This window comes from Triticum dicoccoides, chromosome 3A (genome assembly GCF_002162155.2).
Source record: "Triticum dicoccoides isolate Atlit2015 ecotype Zavitan chromosome 3A, WEW_v2.0, whole genome shotgun sequence".
In the NCBI taxonomy this organism is placed as follows: Eukaryota; Viridiplantae; Streptophyta; class Magnoliopsida; order Poales; family Poaceae; genus Triticum; species Triticum dicoccoides.
Window position 1 is genome coordinate 282137298 of NC_041384.1, and position 4996 is coordinate 282142293.

Here is a 4996-nt window from a genome sequence, read left to right on the forward strand (position 1 = left end):
AGTCAAGAATGGATTATGTATTTCGATGGTGCCTTTCCCTACAAGGTGCAGGAGCTGGTGTGCTTCTCGTCGCCCCCTCCAGGGAGCACTTGAAGTATGTCGTCCAAATGCATTTTACCTGGGAAGAGGCAACCAACAATACAACAGAGTATGAAGGGCTCCTTGCCGGGCCCAGGATTGCCTCAGAATTGGAAATTAGGAAGCTGATCATTCGAGAAGACTCACAGCTTGTGGTGAGACAAGTCAACAAGGATTACCAAAGCCCATTGATGGAGGCATACGTCGAGGAAGTGAGAAGATTGGAGGAACGCTTTGACGGATTGCAAACAGAGCACGTACCCCGTGCGGAAAATAGCATAGCTGATCATCTGTTAAAGTGTGCTGCGCAGAAGCTTCCTGTGGAACCAGGAACTTTTGTTCTCCATCTTACTTAGCCCTCCATATCCCCAACAACAATGGGGGGGACGAGCGTTTCTCCTTTCTGGAGAAGGGTGACTCCTCCCGCACTACGAACGGCTCGACGCCCACATCTTCGACCACCACATCACCTTGGGCCTTGAACCATACTCACTCCTCGGGCGTCAACACGAGCATTCAACGTCATCAACCCCAAGCAAGAACCCGGGGCCTGCCCCCGGTTTCTCCCATTTGACATAGCAAGAAGAAGGCATATAATGGAGGAGGAGAAGTGTGTGGATGAACACTTCCGCTCCTCCCCACCCCGTCTTTTATAAGCAGACTGGGGCTGAGGGGCTGATCCCTCGGTGGGTAACCGTCGTCCCTCTCCGCCAACCCAAGAAGACCGGGTCCCTGCCATAGCGCTCTCTCCGCACCACGCACCTCCACTACCTACCCCCCACAATGCATGCAGTATACGTGGCAAAGGATAAGGGCGTGGTGGGAAGAGTGAATTGGTAGTTACTCCCCCATGCGTTAGTCATTCATGGGCCATTATAGAGATGGCCCCACTACAATTGGTGTTACACGATGCACGAGAAAACCAGAAACTGATCCAAGCTTAGATTAATGAAGAAGCAAAGAACATCTCAAAAGGACAAGCTACTGCCACTCTGTCGCCTGTCTACTGATAGGGCCTAGCCCGACAACGCCCGACGACGCGTTCAAGCCAGGCTCGGGGGCTCCTGTCAGTGCAACAAACCCCGGGTGTGTTGCCCAGACTGTACATAGGCTTAAGAGCAAGGTTGCAGCATCCAAGACCAGACCAAGAAGAAGAGGTCAACTCTTTGAGAAACTAAGGAGCAGATCAAGAAGACCAAGTCAAGCCAAAGCAACAAGATACTACGAAGGAAAAACCTCCCTTGCAGGTCAGGCGAGCCTGGCAAGGTTGAGGTTGCCCCAAAGGGAAGTCTCAAGACTGTCTCGACAGGCATGCCGGACACGACGAGGGCGGACTACCTCGCCAAGCCTCGACCGCTCCACCTCATAGTGACGCAAGTCATTGATCAGAGCGGTGGTGAGCCCCCAAGTGACTAAGTGGCTGTTATTTGGCATGTGGCAGCCACTTCCTAAGGAAATCACCTCCAAATGACACCCGTCCAGAGATGTGTCACGCAGGCAGGCGAGAAGCTGACTGTCGGTGTTAAAACCGGTAGATCTTGGGTAGGGGCTCCTGAACTATGTGTCTAAGGTAATAGGAGGCAGAGGACATGATGTTTACCCAGGTTTGGGCCCTCTTGATGGAGGTAAAACCCTACATCCTGCTTAATTGACTTTGATGAGTATAGGGGTTACAAGAGTTGATCTACCATGAGATCATAATGGCTAAACCCTAGATGTCTAGTCTGTATGATTATGACTGCCTCTACAGACTAAACCCTCCAGTTTATATAGATTCCGGAGGGGGCTAGGGTTTGTACAAAGTAGGTTTATAGAGAAAGGAATCTTCATATCCGAACACCAAGCTTGCCTTCCACGCCAAGGAGAGTCCCATCTGGACACGGGGGAAGCCTTCTATCTTGTATCTTCATGGCCCACCAGTCCGACCCACGTCACATAGCCCAGACGCCCGGGGACCCCCTAATCCAGGACTCCCTCAGTAGTCCCTGAAAAGGCTTCAATGACGATGTGTCTGACGCGTAGATTGTCTTCGGCATTGTAACACGGGTTCCTCCTCCGAATACTCCAAAGTAGTTGATCAAAAGAACTATATCTAGCTCTGTACAATAGTTATAACCCTGGGCCATGAGGGCAAAACACTTTTAAACAAAAATAGGTTATGTCTTCTAACAACTTTTTTGGCGAGGTATTGTGTTCCAGCCTTATTATTATTTCGAACCGTTTTATAGCCTCCCGTTTCGCGTTTTGAGACGCGGTATTCATTGGCACGTCTTGTCAAAGCAGAGATCATGTCCCCTTATTGCGGGATTCTCATCAATATGGATTTGGATAATCCAACTGTGCCACTCACACGACTCCTGGGGAGTAGGCGAGTTTTAAGGCTCCTGGGGGGCGCTTGATATTCACTGCCTTTCTAAGGAGACAAGGATCCACCTTTTTACCCCACGCCTTCTTCCTCCTCAGCCCATCTGCTCTCGAGCTCCAGCGCCCAAGCTTCAACCCTTTCTGTCCCTAGTAAATGCTCCAACCATGTCCGGATCTGGAGCACAGGGCAAGTGGATGGCCTCCTCCGTCACGGAGGAGCACACCAAAGAACTCCAGGAGGCGGGGTATTTAGCCATGGAAATCGCCCATCGGCTCCCTGCCAAAAAGCAGATGATTCCCACACCAGAGCCCAATGAGAGGGTAGTATTCATTCCCCAGTTCCTTCACGGGCTAGGTTTTCCTCTCCACCCTTTCGTCCGCGGACTCATGTACTATTACAGGCTAGATTTCCATGATCTAGCCCCAAATTCATTCCTCAACATCTCGGCGTTCATCTTCATGTGCGAGGCATTCCTCCGCACCCCCCCACATCGGCCTATGGCTCAAGGTCTTCAACGTGAAGCCGAAGGTGGTCGAGGGTCAACACGCGGAGTGCGGCGGTGCCATGGTGAGCAAGCTCCCTAACGTCACCTAGCCCAAGGGGACCTTCATAGAGAGACCGTGAAGGGGTGGCAACATGAGTGGTTTTATGTTACGGAACCTCGTGATGTGACATGGGCTGCCACTCTTGAGTTCAAAACGGGTCCGCCAATGCGGCTCACATCATGGCTCAAGAAGGGCCTAGATTGGGCGTCATCCGACGAGGTGATGATGTTGCAAAAGTGCATTAAGAGCATGGTGGAGAAGAACACCAGCCTTGCCAGCGTAATCCAGGTGATGTTGTTTCACTGGATTCTTCCCTGCCAATGTCGGACTCTACATATGTGGGAGTTTGATCCAACAAGTACCTGGAACTTGCAGCGGTTCTTCGGCCACGACTGCGCTCATCCAGCCACTCCAGTAAGTTTTTCATATTTCTAATCATATCTTTGATTTCTGGATCCAAAGAGTAGATTTGAATCTTCCCCCTATCCCCCAGATCTGGACGAAGAAGGCAGAGCGGATCAAGTGTCCGACTCCCCTGCCCAAAGACCCAGCTACTCCTCTTCTGATGAAGATGCCGGTTTCGGCACCGTACCAGGCACCGGAAAAGAAGGCGAAGAAGAAGAGCAAGGAGGTCGGAAGTGGCCTTCGCCGCAAAGGTACTTCAGACATATTGTTCGAAGATACCGAAGTTCTCTCCTCCCACGATGAAGACGAGGAGGAAGTAGAGGAGAACAATTCTCCCCCTAAGGGGGAAAGAAGAAAAGGAGAGCTTCCGCAGATCTATAGGCGGAAGCGTCCGAGAAGGGGAAACTCCGACTTTCAGACGATTCGTAATCGGACGCCGAAGCCGTCCCCGAATGGATCCCCTGGCCAAAGCCTTCGGCCGAATTGTAATTATTTAAGGATAATGCATGTATCCGGCTTTATGCCTTGAAGTCCTAACACATAGAATCACGTATTGTAGTCCGGCCCGCGACCTCCCCCGGCAATCCTCGTCTTCTGGGAATTCGCTGGGCTCACACATGATGGAGAGCGAGTTGCCTCCGCCGGCGTCCCCACCCACTGCTACGGACAACACTGAAGTGTTGACCCGAAGGACCCCTCCAGGCCATGGAGAGGTGCGGGAGGCTATCAAGGTGGCGCCAGAGGGTAATACCTCTGCCGTCAAAAACATGGGGGAACCGACCCCCATGGAGACTAGCGACGGGGGCCATACCCAATTCGGCCCACAACCGACTACCATTCCGGAGACTGACACGGCTCCGGAATCAGGCGAGAAGCCCCCTTTGAAAGAAGGGGGTGCGTCGATTCCACCGGTGACCTCTATCAATCCGGAGGCGCCGGACACTCTGGTGGAAGCGCTTCAGAGCGCCTCCATTGTTCAGGAACATCGTACCCTTATGGGTACGGTGGTCGAAAAGGTTCGGTCCACTAAAAGCGGATTGAACGAAGCCTACACTAGCATTTTAACAGGCTTTGAGGTATGGGATGTAGTACTCTTTATCTATATAAAAGGATGCCTGTGTATATTTAGTAGCCCATGAGACTCTCACTTCAAAAAAATACACTTCCTTGATGATACATGTTTGTCACAGTAGGTCGCGTTTTTTCATGCATGTACATCCATGACAATTTTATGAGAGAATCAAGATAGTCATACATGTGTTGTCGTAGAAGTGTTCCATGACATTACCAAAATTATCATCACGGAAGTGTCGATTTCCATGACGATAAATCGTGCATCACGAAAGTGCTTTCGTCAAGGGTGACCGACACGTGGCATCCACCATAACAGAACTCCATTAAGCTACCGGGTCCGGTTTTGGATCCGATAACCCGTTAACATCCTGGACCATTGGGGATTTTCCACGTGTAAAATTATCATTGGCTGGAGGAAACACATGTCAGCTCTGCGTTGGCACAGGTGTCACTCATCCAATGGGCGAGATGCGCCTATGATATGTTGACACGTGGACCGGGCCAAAAGTGGCCCATAAAGTTAAATGGG